We start from the raw sequence: 20,709 nt of genomic DNA, 5'->3' as shown, positions 1-20,709 counted from the left end.
TTAACTCAGAAAACTACATTTTCAGAAGTGTCCCATTTACTCAAGTCTGCTATAGTAAAGACATAAACCTCATAATTATTTGGGATATTGTTTTAACTAAAGTGTAAACATCCAATTAGAACCTAAGAAAATTAAAAAGTTATTCTGGTTCTTTCTTAAAACATCCCAGTAAAAATACCGGTAGCTTGTGGCAGATGCACAGCATAGGTGCCTAAAACCACCATAACTAAGTGCTTAATCATGCCAAGCTTGTAGTCACTCTATGTCTACACTGAAAACAAATCTCTGTATCTATACAGAGTTGAATCAAACCTGCTGTTGAATCAAACCATGGCTTCTTTTTCTCTTAAGCTATGATCTACCCTATAGCATAATTAAGACTAAACAAATAGGATTTTCCCTCTGCACTCTTTTGTGCACAGGAGACATCTTGTCCCACAAGACAACCAAACCTAATTTTATTTGATGCATTTACCTGTACATTTCTGATTCAGCCCCTGTATGCCAAACAAGTCACATCACTTCTGTTTTTCCTGGGATACATTAATAATAATACTTCCACTGCAAATTTCTTTGAGATTTAATGGCAGAAACAAAATAGAGAAGACAGGAATTATCACAATAAGATGATAATCATTCAGCTGTTCACCTATCAATAAAACTTAAAAGGTAGAGCAATATTCTTAGAAGTGTATGAAAATTCAGATTTAGAAGACTGCTCTGCTGTGCATTTGCTAAACAATACACAGTGGTTTCCAACATTCATTTTTCAAGATGAAATTAGTACTTGTCACCTAGAGGTATAGCAATTATCAGCAATTTCACTGATAAGCAATAACTTGCAATAGATAATTGAAGTCCTTCTTCTGTGAAAACTGAGCATTTTTTAAATATATTTGTGCATGCTCATATTTTCCTTTTCTGACAAGTGGAATAGCTATAAATTACTTCTGTTAAACTATTGAGAGATTGGATAAGCTCCATGAAAAATTTAACACAACCAAATCTCAGTGAAAGGTAGAGTTCCAACAGCATCCCTCTGAGCTGCGTTGCCTCATGGGGGCAAATGGAGGAATGACCCATTTCAAATTTATCACCTCAAAGTTCCTAGTGTCACAAGATTTTTTAGTCTCACTATGAAAATCTTACTAAACATAATCCGTAGAAAATCCTTCTGGTATTGGCATCATGCCTTCAGCAGCTTGCATTAATTGAGATAGAAAGATTAAAAAATTTGTGTGCTAAATCACAGGAGTCAGCATCAGATTCTGTAGTTCTTCCTAATGCCAAAGCAGTCCCACTAGGACACACATATCAGATACCAGGGTATCCTTCCACCCACACCTCCCCAAAAATAAACAGGTCTCTCATTGATATTCACCTATTAATTCTGGTTCCTTTGGTCAGTACAGTTTCAGGAATAAGGTGTAAATTAGGTATTTGGTGGAAATGCATGCATTGTCTGATGAAAATAAACATTTTCTCTGTAATTTTGAGCGTTGTTAATTGACTTCCTAGTTCAATGCTGAATTATAAAAAGCAGTTGCAACAACCATGTGACATATAACTGTATGTTTATCTTGACAGTGTTACAGCACAGAAAAAATTGATACTGGGGTTTGTTTATGTTTATCTGGGAAACAAATAGAATGGGTTTTGTCTTGCATTTCATCATTATCTTCTATAGTAGCAGGAGTCTGGGAAAATTTTAAAAATATATGTACAAGCGAAATTTTGTGACTGCTTTTTTCTAGGGGCCTCTCCTGGAGCCCTCACCAAAACAAAGGAAGGATACCAGGAGGTTAACAGTCAGCCAGAATTTGACATGAAAAATACAATACATGCATCAGCTTCAAAAAGGATGAAAGGAGTTATGCCTTGAGTACTAGGTCAAATTTGAAGTATCTTGCTGAGTTGACTGTCAAATTTCCTCTGTCAGATGTTATAGACTCACCAGATGAAACAAATTGTTAAATAAGGGTTGGAAAAAACCTTCTAATATTCAATGATGATTGCTTTTTCATCTTCACATAGCATACAACTCAAGTATTAGAATGAACAGTGTAATATAGGAAGCTACAGCAAAAGTGATAGATGCAGTCATTAGATTAGAAATGGGAAAAGTTTTCTTCTGCAGATTGAATATCAAAAAATTCAAGGAAATAGGCAAAGTAAAACAAGCATCTATAATAGAAGAAAGATAAAATGAGGCAATAAGGATCCATTAATTAATTTTTTAAAATATTGACATTGTTTTCCATTTGACATATTCACTGGCTCTTTAAATTATCACTCCTGTCATTAGATAGCATTAGTAAACGCTGCATACTTTGGTTTGATCTGAATATATTGTCATTAAGCTTTAGCAGCCTAATGAAATAAGAAAAAAATAAATAAAACTTTCAGTGTTAAACAATATCTCATATGTTATATTGCTATATCACAATATGTTTTGTAGGCTTTTTATCTACATAAAGTGCTATTCTTATGCAGAATGCAGATAAACTAATTTAATAATGAAAATTACTAATTGTTCCATAGATTCTGTAAGTTGGGCCGTGTGGGAGATATTCAAATGTTTTTCTCTAGGTTACTCATATTTCATAAGGAAAATAGAAATATATTTGGGCTCACATTCTCATCCAGTGTACAATACTAGAAATATACAGCTATACAATTGAGAAACCCCACATTTTAAGCAAGCATTAATTAAAAATGTGTGTAGAAAATTTATTGTTATTGGTGAAATTTTAGCATTTCTGACTGATATGAAGCTCTATACAGTAGGAATAGAAGTTCTTCACAACAATTGAGAGCAATTAATGTTAGAATGATCAGTGCTTTAACATCATCTATTCCTTCTTTGTTCTTCAAGTCCAGATTAACTTTAGGAAAATAAAATCTCCAATATCATGTTTAAAAATTGCAAGCAACATACTTCCCTGTGTAGTATTTTCTTTGCTATCATGTTTTCTGTAAAATGTTAATATATTTTTGCATTTCTACTACAAATATCTAAATTACAGTGAGGAAAAAAAAATTAAACCAATGTTTTGTGCCAAGACAGCACATTCAGGTCTCTAAAAACCTAAATGAGTTTAAGTAAATTCTTTTCTTCTCCAAACTGGAACCTTTTCCTACTGTGTTTGAATCAAATGCATTAATGCACCAAGGCCCACAGAATCAGCTGTATGTCTGTGTCTGTAAACTTCTATTACATCCATTTTAATGGATCTTTGAGGGTGGGATGCCACTTGCAACTGCATTTTCTGTGGAGCAAGAGGTGTAACTTAGAAAAAGTTCCCTTCCTGAAATGACTGGATTTCACTTTTGTCTCTGGTGTGCTTGTAAATTAAAAAGATGGGTGAATCTTCTCAACATTGCTAACCTTCTCAGATTTAACTTCTATAGATTAAAGATCCAAACAAGGGTCTACATCCCTTCTCATTTCAGATGCAAGAGTGTGAATTGAAAATAAAGTGCATTAGAAATGTTTGTTTCAAGATCAAAAATGTTCTGCATATTATGTTATTAAACCCAAAGATTTCCTGTAACAGAAGAAAAGAAACAAAACAAAGTCCCATATTCTATATTGGATGTTATGACCAATCCCTGATCTTTACAGTATCACACATGGAAAAACCTACAGGCAGAACACAAAGTGTTCCCATTCAAATGAGGATAAGCACAACCCAGTCAGCATTTCCAGTCTGATTTCCCAGAGACATGGTCTCAAACTCTGACCATGTACTGGGGTCCTTGTTCAGCTCATAAAACTCTGCAGTGAACTTTCTTTAGATCTTGTAATCAATGTCTACACAACCTAAGCCCACACTCACATTTGCATAGTCTTCATCAAAGTATCAGGTTGCTTTTTAGTAGTTATTGCTTAGCTTTCTAAATTCCTCATTATGGCTTCTTTTAGACAAAAGACTAGAAAACAAGGGAGTACAGACTTAGTCATGCTAAGTCAGGCTTAACCAAGGGATATGCTGCATCCTTTTCTGTCACCCTTGTGCTAAGAATGAGACAAGAACAGACAAGGACACAGCGTAAAAAGGAAAGGAAACTTTCCTTTATGGAAAGGAAACTTCAGCTTAAATAGACAGACATGACACATTCTATTTGATTGGATAATTAATAAAAACACCTTTCTCACACACCATCCTTGAGAGGAACAGAAAAGCAAAATGGAAAAACACCATCTGCAGATTGTTTAGACTAACAAGTTATCGCATTCCTACAACTCCCTAAAAATTCTCACAAGCCTCTATGAGAAACGATTGCTGTTTCTCTCTCCCTGACCAGACTGGCATCCACACTTGTCTTTTAAAAGCATTGCAGGATTGGGGTGATAATCTGTTCTCCTGTTGAGAAAAGCAGTCTTTTCTTTCTTCTGCACAGGCAAGCTGAACATTTGCAGCAGCTCAAACTACTGCTGAGGAGACAATCCTCTGTTATGAGGCACTGGACCAGCAGTTCCAAGGCAGTAAAAGATGATGGCCCTTAATTGCTGTGTCATCTTTGCCACTCACAAGCCTTCCAGAGTTTGTCACAAACCTTCTGTGGAATACATCATACCAAGGTTTGCCTGGTCAAGTTTAGACACACACTGAGAATTTACAAAAAAACAAGTGCCCCATCTTCTGTGGAATACATCATACCAAGGTTTGCCTGGTCAAGTTTAGACACACACTGAGAATTTACAAAAAAACAAGTGCCCCATGTGACTATTCCACCTTCAGTTTAGAAATAAAACTAAGCTGCTGATCATTAGCAGTTCTTTACATGACCATGATATTTTTCTTCAGTATTTTATCACTGGTTTCCAAGCCTGACTCTGGACAGGTTATTAATGTACTCTACCTTCTCATATTCCTTGTTATCCTTAACCTGGATTGGATGTTTTCTCTCGCATCCCATTCTAAACTGATAAATATTTCTAAGCAATCTCCATGTCCCTACTTTTAACTAACCAAACTATATGCTGCAATTATTTTACCTGCTTGCAACTTTTATACTAAAACTGGTGCAGTTACTGTTCTTTTCTATACAGTCATTCTGTCTACTAACATCCAGAAAAGCTCAAATTAACATATCTCATATCCACACTTACTATAACTAAAGAAATAGCTTTCTAAAAAATCTGCCCCAAGTGAAAATGTATTAAATGAATAATTCAAAGCAAAGGCATGTGGTACCAATTGGATAATGTAACTTAATCTTACTTATCACATAGCAATCATGGCATTGATGATTTACAATAGGGGACACAGCATGAGGTACTTTTATAAAACTGTAAAGATTATAGCTGAATGTAAACAAAACAATGCATGAAACTGGAAATAGCTTTAAGATCATTCTTTTTTCCATAAATATGTATGAATTTATCCAAGAAAGAAAAGGCTCAGTTATTTTATCTCATTGACTTCTCATCACTTATCACAAAATGATAACTACTCTACACTCTCTCAATATATTACCCCTTCACTCTCAATCTGTGGTTTTTCAACGTGAGAAGATTCTGCTTTCAGCAAAACACACTCAAACTATGCAGTGGAAGGATACTGATTATTTGGGCACCGACTTGGATGTTAAAAGCCAGCCTCCAAAAATGTAACAGTGACACCTGTCCAAGTTCTATAGCCTGCTTTCTCACCTGATTTTTCCTGAGAAAGGGTTGGTTGCATAGTTCAGAAAATCTGTGGATAAAATAATTTATCTTCATTCCAGACAGATCTTATTAGATTATTGGATTTTTACCAGAAATAAGGATAGAACTAAAATGATGCCATTTGCATAGCTCTCTATGACCACAGATTTTTATGATAAATAGAAATATAGCAAATTTTTTTTAATGGCCCCTGTACCCTCAAGGCTTTGACTCTGAAAATTCTCATTTTGCTTCTACAACTCTGTCTCCTCAAATCCCTGCATTTTTTTCCTTCAAAAGTGTTCATCCTTACAATACTTTTTCTTTTAAGATTACAGGTATTCAGCCTTATATGCCTTTTAACAAGTGGCCACATTCTACAAGGCAACTTCTTTGAGAGATCAAGGAGGATTCACAGCTCCTTTACAACCTTTCTATTCTGGAGGATTAGACAAGCTTTAATCCCTTAGTTCGTGTCCTAAGAATAAAAATCTAGTGTAAATTTATGACCTACAGATACTTTCACCAGATCAGCACCCTTGTGATTTAAAACACTGTATCTGGGAGTCCTTCCTTAAATTTCATCAAGAGGGAATTAAAATGATGGAGTATCTCTCAGCTACAGCCATATAATCAAAACAAAAATACTTATCCACTAAATCTATTTGCTGATGTGACTAATGGGAATCATTGATCTTGTAAGTTAATTATGTCTTTGATTTAACCATATTTTTGTTCTTTTTGTAATAGATGTAATAGTAAAAACTCAATAATAAATTATACATATAAATAACTTTGATTTCATTAGAAAGTTGAGCAAGCAATATAAGAAATAAATGCACAAATGGAAGAGGGAGTGGATCCCCAGTGACCTGCATCATATCACTGTTAGACAGCATTGCCTTTGCTTCAATTCACTCCAGCCAGCTCTTTTCAAGACAGCTCTTCAACAGGGGGGACAAGTCCTAAGATATTCAGACATGACCCAGTCATTTGCATTTATACTGAGTACTAATGGTCCCTTTTTGGCCCCCCTTTGCTGAGTAGCAGAGACGGGATGCACAACACCTGACAGCTCCAGAGATTTCAGGAAAGCGACCTACACACCACAAAACTCTACTGCCAAATGAAAGACAATCCATTCACATAACTGTGTAGGGCTTTATCAAATTCTTACAGAATAATAGGACAATTAAAAAGCTGTAAATGTAGTCAGCACAGTATTTTAATATGTTTTTTTAACTGGACTTCTGAATATTTTTGAGAAAAACATGGTCTGAGTGCAGTCCTGCAGCATGCAAGATTTAACAGGTATCAACAGCCAGTTAGATCTGAGATACTTTCACTTAAAGTGACAACTAAAATTATGAAGAGTCGTGATGTAAATTGTATGGAATGTACAGTGCTCAGTAATATAAATTGTGGCCTTTTAAAATTGACAGAATGAATATGAGAATCTACAGCATTACCATTTCCCTAAAAGTGTAAGTTTTACATGAAGGAAGGGAATGAATAGACTATGCCATCACCTTAACCAAAAAGCTTTCTTAACCAACAGATCTCTTCCTAGATTTTACCTCTCTTGTGCTGCAATTGAAACTTGTTCAAAGATCCAAGGCTGTCAATAATAGATACCACTAGTGATAGGAATCAGATTCCTATAATCCAAATACTGATGTCCAGTACTGGAGCTGGAGAGCTGTTCAACTCCTCTTAGCCTGAGACTTGTAGCACTTGACCAAAGTCACTGGTAGATTTATCACAACCTGGAAAATAAGATTTTCCTTAAAATTTACATTGTTACTCTTTTTTCTTCTATGTCAATTTCTCTCTCTCTCTCTTATGGATGCCTTTCATGACATTCATTTATTCTAATGAGTGAGCCATACTGTGGGAGCATGGATTGTAAGAGAACAGAGATAGTGCTGAAGGCAACCTCACCCCTGAGGAGTTACAGCTGTACTAATTACCAAAGAGTAGGAACAGCTTTGCCCTTAATAGGTCACAGCTGTGTCCAATAAGGATGGTCCCATAAGGATGGGTGTTATAAAAGAGTGGGTCAGCTGGAGGAGAGAAGAGTTGGAGTCAGTTGGCTGTGCTGTGAGGAGGAAGAGTCAGGCAGTTGTGCAAAGGACAGAAAGAAGTCAGCCAGCCATGTGGAAGAAAGAGAAAAGGAGTCAGTGCTGTGAGGAGCTGCCTGTGAGAACTCACAGGGAGAAGATATGAAAGTCTTACAGTAAGATAATAAACTAGCAGTGACAGTCAGTTCCCATCCACCATCGATTTGTGCCAAGCACCAACACTGACACCATTCCTACTGGCTCAGTATCTGCCCAGCTATGGGAATATGAGACAAATCCTATAAATTTACTGACACAGCAGTTGCACTGACTGTATTATGTGGGTAATGTGGGTAACGTTGCTGTGGTATGCTCGGTACAGCTACACGAGCTATATGTCAGCACATATAAATTCTGGAAATTATCAGGGCTATATGCTGTTATGTAACCTAATGAGTGTCCCTGAGAGATAACAGGAGGACTTTAAAAACAATGAGTACCATTCCTTCATTCTCTTTTTGAGTATTCCAAAACTTTTGTGCTATACTTAGTTCAGACAAGGCTGAATAGTTCAGTTCCTATTTCACATAGAAGTCTTACACATATTGACAATTCTTGCCCTTCTTTCTTCATTTTGAAATTATTGGTTTCCACTGCTTCTGGACTGATTATGTACATTCCTCCTATTTCTATTTTTCCTATTGCACACCATCAAATGTCACTATTATGATTTTTCCCCTCTGTGCAAGAGAATAGTCTTTTAAATACAGTTTTTGCCTATGTGTGAGGGTTTGTCCCAAACAATAGGGTTTATCCTGACACAGTTCTGAATTTGTAATTGAAATGCTTACATTTATTTTACATATCAAGTGTGAATTGCATGGCTAGATTAGACAATATACAGGCAAACCAAGAAAGGGACACCTTTAATCAAGTGGCGCTGCAACATACCTGTGATTACTGGGTGCATTTTCCATCTTCATTTTACTGGAGGTCATGAAATGCAAATGCTAGCAAATAGGTATTGCATACATTGAAGATTTTTCTGGTTCTGTTTCAGCATTTATGATAAGAGTGCATTGTCCCCTCCAAGAATATCTGAAGTATGCCCTTTGACAAATATTATCTCCCAATTAAAGAATTTTATGCTGAAAACAGCATAAAACAGATTTGTTTTCACAGTGCTCCCTAAAAAATAATTTTTAAATTATTTTAACAGGTGTAATGCAGATCAAGATCTTTGAAGGAAGAGAAAAAATAAACAACAAATAAAATGGGTAAATGGAATTAATAAAATTGCATAAATGAGCATAACATAAAATGAAACTTATTTATAAAATGAAAAAAAAAGGGTATAAAACCAGCTTTAAAACTAGCTTGTTAAACTTTCAAGTTCTAAACCAAGAGCTCCCAAAGAAGAAATATAAAGCCACTTGAGGTCATAGAAATTACCAGTAATGATCTTGATGGAAATTCTTTTGCAAAAGTGGTTCTTGCAATCCAGCCTGGGAACCAACAGCTGCCAAAGAAGCCTGGTTCTCAGGCTAACAAAAAGCTTCACTTAAAATCATAATCTCAAATATAGTGATAAATAAAGAATAGTACCCTGCAGATAAAAACAGACAGGTTTTTTTATCAGCAGTATAATCAGAATGCCTGGATAAGCAACAAAAAAAGAAATGTTTGTACTCAAAACTTCAAATATTAACTTGAATATCACTAATGAGTCACTGTTTCACTTTAAAGGCAGCTACCTTCAGTTTGGAGACACAGTTTCAAAAGCCCAGGGGAATGAACTCAATGGAAACTAGCACCTGTTCCTGAACATAAATTTAGTGCAAAGTAAACACCATTTTCAAGCACAGTATCTCTTTATAGTGGTGTCTGCAATGCAGAATCATTTTCTTACTCTGAATGAGTTAAGTGAATATTATATGATTTTCAACCACATAGATAAACACACATATTTTAAGTTTTAATTATTTTAAATTATTTAACTTTTTATTGTAAAAGAAACCTATTGGTCTATTTTGAATTAAAATGCCTTTCAAAGTTTGCCTATGAAAAGCCCTGAATCATTTTTTATTTCAGATTCTCCTTCCTGACAACTGTTTTCAGTCATCTTATTTCCCATTCATACAACTAAAGTCAAACTGGATCTGTATTATCTGTAACTTTCGCTTATGCTTTGCTAAGCGTTTACCTTTATTTATTAAAGCTTTTTTAAGGACTCTAAAATGAATTAATGCTTGATGACAGACCTCAGAAATAAGGTCAAGAGACTGGAAATAAGGTCATTTGTGAATATGTTCAAAACTGCTGCTGTGGAGAAAGAAGAGCTCATTAGATTGACAGGAAGTGTAAAGAGCATCCTCAAAGCTGCTTTGTCTATATGTGTTATTTAGCTCAGATTCTTATAGCAACTCCATAATGAAGGAACCTTCTATCCCTGTCTAGATGAATAAAGAGAAAGACAGCTTCACTTGCACACGATTTCTACTCAGATATCTTTTAAAGATACACTTTTAAAGGTTTACACTTTGCAAACTACAACAACTTAGCATGAACTCTGTACTAATTAGCAGTTAAACTCACTTCGACAAGAAAAACTTCTATTTTAAGCCTGAAAATTTAGCTTTGACAATGAAAATTTTTGCTTAATGGTCTCAGATACATTAGTTCTCTGCTTGAGTGTCATATTGAATATATGGTTCAGCACAGGTACTAATAGCAGAGGAAGACACAGAGATTCTGGAAGAATTCATTGCAAAGAAAATCTTTTTTGAAGTTCCAGAGAACAACAGCATAAGCTAGCTTTCCTGGTCTGTTGCTATATAATTTTGGAATAATTGAATCTAAATGAGATGCAGGAAATACGAGTCTTGGGCCTGACATCACCTGCTGAGGCAATATTCCTCATGGACGTATCAAAACTGTAGAGTTGTAATACTTGTTGAAACCAAAACTATAAGTGAGTTTGTAGGACAAGAGACGGTAAGGGATAATAGATAGTTTGTCTCTCATAGATGCATGTGTCTCTGTGAAGAATCAACTAGCATCTTCCTGACAACCCTGTTATGCTTCCTTTTTCATTTGTTACACAACTGTCACACTCCAAATTCAATTTGTATGTTATTTCTTTTCCTTCTTTCCCCTCTTCCTCACCACACCATCAATTCTCTCTACTTCAATTTTCAACTTGCACAATCAGCAATCCAAGCAGTCAAAGGAAGAAGTTCCATGCTGGATCAAAAAAAATATATGTGCTGTGTCTGCCAGTCCCCCAGTTGCCAATACTAGCAGAACAACTTAAGCCCTGAAGCATAATGTTGGACATCTTTATAAAATAAGGGCTGTAATACTCTTTCACAGAGATTGGTATTCCTTTTGCCTACCAATATGTCCCTTCCTTTAAAAAAATTGCTGGTATATTAATGTGTGATACTCAATTGGAGTCTTAGGTACATGAAGGAAAAGGATGGGAAGGGAAGAATTTAATCATTTTACTTAGAAAATCTTTTGATTTTTTTCAGTCTGTTTGCTCTTGTGTTGCTGTTTGCCCTATCAGCACAATATGCCAGATTTAATAAAGTCCATTCATACTTCACTGTCATTTTTATTTAAAGACTATTAAAGCACTGATATTTAAAACTTTCAATTTAACTAAAGGTGAAGGTTTGTATTTCTTAACTATCGTCAGATGCTTAAGCAGAAATGTTAAGGTATCAAAGTGTGGCTAAATCTCAGGTTATGGATAACTGATCTTAATCTGACCTTTTGACATCTGGCATTTCACTCAACTCACTAAAAAACGTGCTTCAGAAATGATATTGCTGTGGAGATCACGATGCAACTAATTAGCACCAACAGACGAAGTGTTGATTTCTCAAGTGAAACCTGAAATAAAAAAATAAAATAAATAACTGATAAATGTTAGTGATTAGCATTTGTAATCTTTTTTTTCATGGTGCACACAAAAAATATGGAAGGAAGTTTGCATGGACCGTATTTATGATAATGACTGCACCTGGGAGGGAGGGAACATGAGGTAGCAGATGGAGGAGCCACATGGACCCTTCACTTTTTGCTTTCCACTAAGTGCTTTCTGTCACCTGCTCTGTAGCTCAAATCAGAAGGCATTGCAGGGACAGGCTATACAACAGTCCAGATGAACATATGGATTCGTAATCACAAGAACCAGTGACTCTCTGTAGTGGAAGGCATTTGACTGTGTTTTCAGAGGTTGGAATAGCAGCCACAAAGAAGTTACACAGTTACCAGGTAAGCCCTGCTGAAGGATGCTGTAGTGATGATCCAGAGACACTAACCATGAAATCCTCACTGGGCTACCTCCCAGAGTCAAAAAATTTTAAAAGCCTTGAATTGTTGTAGCCTAATCCTTGCTCTAAACATCTATACTTCAGAGAACAAAGGACTGGAGAAACAAATTGTGTTCTTAGTCTAAATTAGTCATCTACACTTCTCTGTGTTCAATGAAGAGAAATGGACACTGAAGAAAAGGTAATTCATCTCATCTATGTTAAGAGAGAATGAATAGCTCTCTGGAGATCGCTCTTTATCTCCTCTGACTACAGTGAGCCTGGATGACTACTTTGGATTAGAGCTGTATCTTTTTTGATGGCTGAAATAAAGTAAGATGAATCTAGGCAAAAATTACTAGAACTTCTAGAAGCCCATTTATTTTTCTTTCATCTCAGGTTACCTGCAATCACTGGGAACCATACAGATGAGTACATTTTCTCTGCTCATTAAATTTAATTCAGTAACATTCCTTACAAAGCATAATATAAATTTCTTCCAAAATGCCATATGCTGCCGAACTGTAATAAATTCCTACTAACCCTTCAACTCTGTTTAATTTTTGAAATCGATTATTTTAACCCTACATCATAAATTATGCAGTATTTCAGTTTATTTTAATAGCCTGAACAGTGGTCTGTGGGATTTTAAATTCTATTCTTTAGTTCACTGTCACTTTTCCATTTTATCTTTTTATTCTTAATGGCTATTTAAAGACAAATCTATAGGAGCTATAATATTTTCAAGGTGGCATTAATTAATTAGTTAAAAATATTATTTTAATTCAGCAGAAAGACTTCAGCAGATTTAGATTTGCTTTTTTGTACTGGAATAATTTTAGGTTTAGTTTAGTGTATATCCTACCTGGGCCTGTGCTTCTTTTACATAAAATGATGTTAGAATCTCCAGCTTACAGAGGATAATTTGCATTCAAAGACACACAGGTGGTAATTGTTCTGCATTCTTTCTGCTTAATTATCTTTTTTCCCTCTCCAAAGCAAATGCAAAGGAGAGGTGAAGAATGAGTTGGACTTTGGTTGTGCCTTTTACAGAGCACTCTGTGCTACTGAACTGAAGCCAGCCAGGAGCTAGCAGACCCTGGAGTCCCTGAAACTGGAGAGAATCTGGATCCAATAGTATTGCAGGAGAACACTTTTGTAGAGGACAACACAGAACAAGTAATAATAAAAAATTCAGGAATATTCTCCAGACTTGCTTATATAAAAAAATATATTAAAAAAAAAAAAAAAATTAATGTTCCATTCAGCAAATCCAGAATTATCAGCAGCATCCTTCTGCTTAGGGGACACATATTGGTGAAGACACAGCAGTAATAAATAGCATAAAAGCAGGAAAATGGAAAGAACTTCTTGTCCAGAGCAGGACAATAAAGCTGGTGAAGGGGCTGGAGCTCTTCTTATGAGAAGTGGCTGAAGGACTGTGGGTGTTTAGCCTGAAGAAACTGAGTTTTAGGGGAGATGTTATCACTCTCTGTAACTCCCTGAAAGGAGGTGGTAGTGAGGTCAGTCTCTTCTCTCAGGTAACTAGTGACAGAACAAGAGAAAGCGGCCTCAGGTTGCACCAGGGGAGGTTTAGATTGGATGTTAGGAAAAATTTCTACACCAAAAAGGGCGTTCAAGCAGGAATGCGATGGAACTGCAGGAAGTGATGGAATCACCACTTCTGGAAGTGTTTGAAAAGCATGTCATTGTGCCACTTGGGGACACAGTTTAGTGGTGAGCACTACAGCTTTGGGTTAAAGGTTGTACTTTATGATATTAGAGGTTTTTTATAACACTAAAAATTCTATGATTGTATGAACATTTGCCACATGTCTTGAAAATAACCTGTTTAAACTTCTCTTTGAGCACAAAGGAAAGATCAACAAACCACACTTGTGGTTCTCCCAGTGAGTGGCAACTGCAGGGCACAGAGGAAGACTGGGCATTAGCTGGTTTGCCTAATGTGGTCCATTATCTTCCCACTCCATGCTACTTTAATCAGGACTAGATTTAGTCAGGACCAGATTTAGTCAGGACTTCTTTCAAGCCTGCTTTACCACATGGATGGTGGCTGACCTGCTGAGGTGGAATCCTTTCTCTTCAGCGTGGCCTGAGGTGGGGGAAATTTGGGACTGCTGAGGGTCATGAAAATAAGGTGGTCACAGGCAGGAAAGGGTGTCCAGCTGCTGTTTGTGGCCAGCACATGCAGTGTGCAGGACTGAACTGGACATGGCCCAGAGCAACCCAGTCACTCCGGGTCCTGCTGAGTAGGGTGCAGGTTATGATGGTCTCTGGTTGGCCCTTTTCACCTAAATTATGATTCAATAACATTATTTTCACTGAATGTTGATAAACAGTCTGGGACACTGCTCAAGAGCAAAGTGGAAAAGGTTAAAAGGTCAAGGTTAAAAGCCACAGTGTTAGTGTGGTCCTTGGACACGAGCTCAGGCAAAGCTTGAGCATGAGCTGATGCAGTGGGACAGTGTGTAATAACACATACTTGACACATGTTAGTAGATAGAGGCAAGCCTAAGGAAACCTAATTCACATGTTAAACTGCTTGGAAGAGTGTTCTTAAGCTTATACCTGAGTGCAGACCATAACAGAGAGCTGAGCAGGCTGGGGTCACTACCTTGGCTTGCAGTTCACTGTGCTCATCAGCACTCAGTGACACTTCTACACAGGCAGGGAATTGAACAAAAAAGAGTACATGAGAGGTAGTGTGAATGGGAAAGGAAAAGGACCTGTAAAATAAGTCTTTGATACTTGAAAGCAAACTTCAATGCTTTATCATTAGTTTTATATTATATTCAAGCATAAATCTATTATTAATTTGATTATCAGTGGAACATCTGTAAATATGAATCATTACTTCACAAGTTAATATTTGAAAGACATTTCATTGAATTGAAATGATTGGGGTTTTTTCTTTTTACTGCTGAGAATGTCAAAGATATTAGAAAGAAGTGGTATTTGGAGTAAGGCTCCTGCTAGGACCTGCCAGAACCTCTCAGAAGGGGCATCATGTTCCCACCAGGCAGCCCTCACCTTTGGACACTTACCCAGTCTGTGTGCAGAGAGCTGCAAGACCTTTCACATCACACTTGATTTTTTTAACTGAACCCTATAAACAAGGTCAGACCCCACTCAGGTATGTACATCTATGTGAGGTGCATGAGAGGACAGAGGAGGTTTCTGACTTCCTGTGGGGCACTCTAGCAGTTAAAATGTGTTTATACTGGTGGTTTAGGTGGTTAACATCTACCCCATTATTCTGGCAAATGCTGCACTAACAGCCTTTCTATCTCAAGCCCACTGGTTTCTTTTCCTTTTTGCTCTTCCTCATAGAAAGGGAGCAATTGCTCATAAGTTCTGTACTATTGTGGCTGGTTCTGCAGGAGTGTTTATCTAGAAATCACTCTATCCAGGGCTCTGCTGACATCAGTGATGAAGATGATGCACCACATGAGCAAATCTGCTTTGGCAAGATAAAGCAACAATTCAGCTAAAATTGTGATTCTGCAATAAAAACAGCAATCTTAACTGCAGTTTCACTGGGGGGAAATCAACAAGGTCCGTAAAGGCAGTGATAATTTTCAGTCTTCTTAAAGAGTGTTACAGATGAAAAGAATATTTTACTTCAATCTCTATTCTGGTTTTACTTAACCTGCAGAATGGATTTTAGGACTGAAGAGGTCTTAGCACTCCGATCTGAGTGCATTGCTCTACTTGATTACAGTTTTATGATTTCTGTATAATACCTGGCTTCACCTTTAACTTGGTGACTTCTCAACAGAACAAAGAGATTAATTCTATAATGCTAACTCTTTTATGGATAGCTCCTAAGAAGAGAATGTATTTTTCACAAGGAAACTTGACAATTATAGCTACATAACCTAGTGAATGCATAATTGTTTAATCCTGACTTCAGATTGGAAGAGGTTTAACTATTCCTTCCATCCTACTTGTCAAAAATTGGCACAAATTTCACAGATTTCCATTAGCACTAATTAGAATTAGTGTGCTTTTTAGTACATGACAATTTTGTCACTTCTTTAAACTTTCCAGAATTCTGCAGAATTATCAGATTAGAAAATGTGGAACTGTGTGACCTCAAAAGTTCAGTAATTATTTGATGCCAGCAAATGCCCATTCCAAATGGCATCTGTTTCCTTTTGATATTAGAAAGGGTGTGGCTTTGTTTACATTTCCCATTCCATTTTTGTATATAAGTCTAAAGAAAAGCTATTATAACATAGAAGTAAAGCAGATTAAATTTAGATGCACATGTGCTTTCATAGTTATGTCTGAAAATTCTGCATGACTCCCATTGCTGTATTAACTAAGCTCTGTGTCCCTAGAAATGGCTTAAATTAGATCAAATGAATAGGCTTTCCTTTTGATATATTGCAGAAAAAGATTATTAAGTCTTCTGTTAGACATTATAAAATATCTATATGACTATAATATAACCAAAGATTTACTGTGTAACTCCAGGGTACACTGCTTTATCTTTAGCAAACTATAAGAGCAGGTATGCATGTTCTTCAGTTCATACATGCCCACAATTTCAGAGACCCCCACAAATACAGTGCAAGAAGGAAGAAGTGTTCCTGTGTCCCTCACCTCCCACCTCTGGTAGCCTTGACAAGTAGGTTGATGTAAATTCAGGTCTAGTCTTGATACACAGACCTTATTAAATAAGTTTCCTATTAACCATTTGGCAGTTTTGCCACAAGCTGTGTTGGGAACATACTGTCACTTACTTGAAAATGAGCTTGCATTGCTTTATTTTTAAATTCAAATATGAAGCACTCTCAGATCAAGCATTAATAGGATATAATAATTTAGGATCTATGTGACCAAAGATGGCATTGATCACTGGATTGGACCTTGTTCAAAAAACTGTCAGGGTATTGCCTACACCTGGATCCACACCAGTTTATTTTTATCCATCATTAAAACTGGTATTTCCAGTATTTTTAATAGCTGTTTACTCTGCCAGTGTTTGTTTTCCAGTAACAGCTGCTCTCTAATGGAAATAATTTAAGCTTTAAGCTTTTTTTTTTTTTTGCTTGGTTTTTAGCACATGAAAGCACTGTCTGCTGTCAGTTTTCTTAAGATAGGTTTTAAAATAGAAAATAGCCAATATCAATATTTCTTTGTAAAGAATAAGTTTACATTTAGATCTGTCTTGCTTCTTCTACAAGTCCAGTGCATCAGCTTTGGCAAATATCACAGAAAATGAGGCAGCAGGATCACAGAGTCCTGCACAGGTGGAGTCAGAGATGTGCACTCTAAGAATGCAGTCTAAAGTCTGATTAAGCAGCAAATAGGGTTTCTGAAAAATTGGAATCAGCTTCCACTACTGTAAGGTATGTTTCTGCAAAAAGTGATGGTAGGAAGGAATGTTCTCATGAGAACATTGTGTCAGTAGGGTGTAAGAAGCATAGAAGTATTTTTTTTTTTCCAAAATATTAAAGCCAAAGTGAAAAAACGACCTTTAAGAATCTCCTTTTTATTCAGATCAAGAGTTTTCCTTCTGGATTTACAATTGCCAGATGTTTCAGGATTGTAATGCCAGCCTAAATTCTGATTTGACATCAAAAGGAGAGAAAAAGAATGAATAACAAGTTTCAAAGGGAAGTAAAGGACAAAACATGTTTATTGGAGAGTTCTTCATGCATATTTAAAAACAATTATTACTTTTAAATGTCACACAGATGCCCCGGCATAAGTCACTTCTCCCAAAGCATTGATAGTTCACACTACCAGACTAGACCCTGAGTGAAATCACTCAACTATTTTATGTCTTCATTTAGGCAGCTACAAGGCTCAGGAGGACAGGAGGTTTTCCAGCCCCACACCCTTCCATTTACAGAATCTGCAATTGCTTCATTGGTTTGCTCACAATTACTGCAAGTTTACATGGTTCTGATCCTTTACAAAGTTATATCTGGGCAAGCAGAAATGTTGCTTCACTATCTTTGGCCCAGCATGTGCACTCTGAGTCAAAGACACCTGGAAAAGGGGGAAAGTTACTTTTTTCTGAAGGGCAGCTGAAGAGAAACCAAAGGGAAGAAAGAGATACTCAGCACTTTAGTGGTATCAGATTCCAGAGTGATTTCTTGAAAGAAAAAAAATCCAAACTAATTCATTAATGTTTACCCAACATATACTAACTTTTAAGGATATATATTGACTTTTAAGATATATATATATATATGTATGCATAAATTTTAAAATTTGCATAAATAAATTTCAGATTATTTAATTCAGTATTATCTTCTTTTACTTTTAAAAGTAGCTTAGATTCTACCTTGGATTTTGACAAAAATAACAGAATATGGGATATTTAGTACAAACAAGTTTTTTTGCTATGCCTATCAGGGATAAAGCAATAATGATGTCTCACTTCTAATAGGCACTTTTTGCCAGTATTCTACCACAAATTCTCTCAAGTCTTGTGTTTTTGTAGTCACAGCAAGTTTTGGAATCTTCATTTTTTCCTTCTGTGCTCTGGCTTGACTTTGCCTCTCTCCAAATAAAAATAATAATAAAAAAAAAATATTCCACCTAAATAGTTCCAACCTTTAAGTGATTATACATGTGCCTTTTTCTCTGTTTGGAAAATTTTACCTCATAACTTCTGCAACCATAATTTCAGGGCAGGGCCACATCCTCACTCAGCTAAGCCTTTTTAAGATTTATTAGCTTTGTACTAATAAGCATTGCATTTATTTCCTGTTTTTTAAAGTAGACTGCTCTTCTACTCACTTTGAGCTTTCTATAAAGAAACTAGATATTTAAACACCTTTTTTACCTCAACATGCCATATAATCTTTAAAGTCCCTTCCAATCTAAACCATCCTATGATTCTAGGATTCTAGAATATCTAACTAACTAAACAAACAAATAAATAAATAAATAATATTTGCATATTTTAAAATTACTTAATCTTATGCCAAACATGATATATATTTTTTAAGTTATTTATCAGAGTTTTTTGTTGGTTTGGAGACATATTTATTGCAGTACCAAAAATACCCTAATTTTTCCCTGTGACAAATTATTTTATTCCTCTGCTTCCAGCAGGTGTACAGGTAAGCTTAAAGAGTAAAAAAATGGAAAAGATTGGTGGCCTCCTTCCTATTAAGCCTCATATATGGCTTTGCTTCTCCTGCCTTAGAGGGTGAATTTGGGTCTCCAACATCTGTGTGCCCCCCACTCCCAAGCACTTCATAGCACTTCTCTCCTTTTTATTCCCCTCAGATGCAGGTAACTGATTCTTGTGAAACAGGATTTTTTTTCCCACAGTTTAAAAGAAGACAGCTTCTCCCTCCAGCTGATTTGTTCTTTGAAACTGTTACAAAAATTCGTTTCATTGATTTATATAATCTTCTAACTTTAAACTTTATATAACCTTCTGACTTTCACATTTGACTAAATTTAGTTCTCATACACACTTGTTCCTGTGACAATTTTGTTTAGTTTAAATAACTCTTCTCTCCCTGTTACTTTCACTCCTCGTATGGAGAATCTCCACCCAGACTTTGTTCTACAAGATGTTCCTGTTTATTTTCATCAAATATACATTTTGTTTACCATCTCCTTACAATCTGCATTTTAGTTTCTTATTTTCAGGTAAGATTCTAGAAAACATTCTTGCTCCCCACTAACCAGCAACAACATTTACATAAGGACCTTTGCTGGGAAATAATTCAATAAAAAATAAGAAGTTGAGCATTGTAATTTTCTTCTTTTTAATTTTTGAAGAAAACCAGACTTTATCACTCAAAAAGCAGGTAGATAATAATGGCAACACAAACACACCCACATCTTCCTTGGGCTATATTTTGGCAAATGATGGAGAAAAGTTATGAAAAATTAATCTTGTAGTCATTGTGATAAAAAAATTTACAGAGAAACTGAGGATTCTCTAGAATGATAAATCAATAATATTCTGTTTTCTATAGAAGGGTGAGAATTTTTTTTATTCTTCTAGACATAACCATGTAATCTGTTGTAAAGAAACCTTCCAGATTTTTCTTTCAAACAATGAAGACAAATGGACCTCTCCTAACAGACTTTTTTATGCTGTTTCCCATGTGTCTTCCTGTTTCACAAGCAGCTAGTTATTTGCTTTACATTAGAAGTTAAACAGGTACTTAAATTTTCTGCTGAATAAGCAGCTATCAGGAAAAATATTTGTTATCATATAGCCCACAGTTTGGAGGATAATATCATGTGCCTAATACTTTTCAGTCATGGTGCAGCATGGCACTCAAAGTCAGTGAAATTTCATGCAAAGATGTGTCTGTGTTAAGAGTGATCTGAGCCCACCACCACAAAACTCCAGGGCTCTGGATCTATTATAGAATAATGGCTTTTAAAAAGTTAATTTTCCCTGTGATATTCAAATAGACTGAATGTGCAAGTAATTCTTGCTCAGTCTGAGTCCCACTCATATAAAATTAAGTTGAAAATGTTTGTTTCTATATAATCTTTCCAGATATTCTGTCTCTCCTGAGTGGGAGATATAGGTTGCTTCTATCCTTACTATTAATTTCATATAAACTTGAGCCATTTGGCAGCTTTTTGGGTGGTATTTAAAGTATTAGCTTTTTGTAATCTACAGCTCTTTGAATTTGTTCTCTATTAAATTTTCAATTAG

At 35.9% G+C, this 20,709-nt stretch overlaps 1 long non-coding RNA gene across 1 annotated transcript in view; it reads right to left on the bottom strand.

Moving 5' to 3' along the window:
• LOC144246116 (uncharacterized) overlaps positions 1 to 20,709 on the bottom strand; it is a 92,212-nt gene that overhangs the window by 44,392 nt on the left and 27,111 nt on the right. The window contains exon 3 of the long non-coding RNA XR_013339797.1: positions 11,488 to 11,610. This is a non-coding gene — a long non-coding RNA (uncharacterized LOC144246116). The remainder of the gene's footprint in view (positions 1 to 11,487; positions 11,611 to 20,709) is intronic.

Source organism: Lonchura striata, chromosome 4, assembly GCF_046129695.1.
Source record: "Lonchura striata isolate bLonStr1 chromosome 4, bLonStr1.mat, whole genome shotgun sequence".
NCBI classification, from domain to species: domain Eukaryota; kingdom Metazoa; phylum Chordata; class Aves; order Passeriformes; family Estrildidae; genus Lonchura; species Lonchura striata.
The sequence above is the reverse complement of the archived record's forward strand: the minus strand, read 5'-3'. Positions and strand labels throughout refer to the sequence as shown.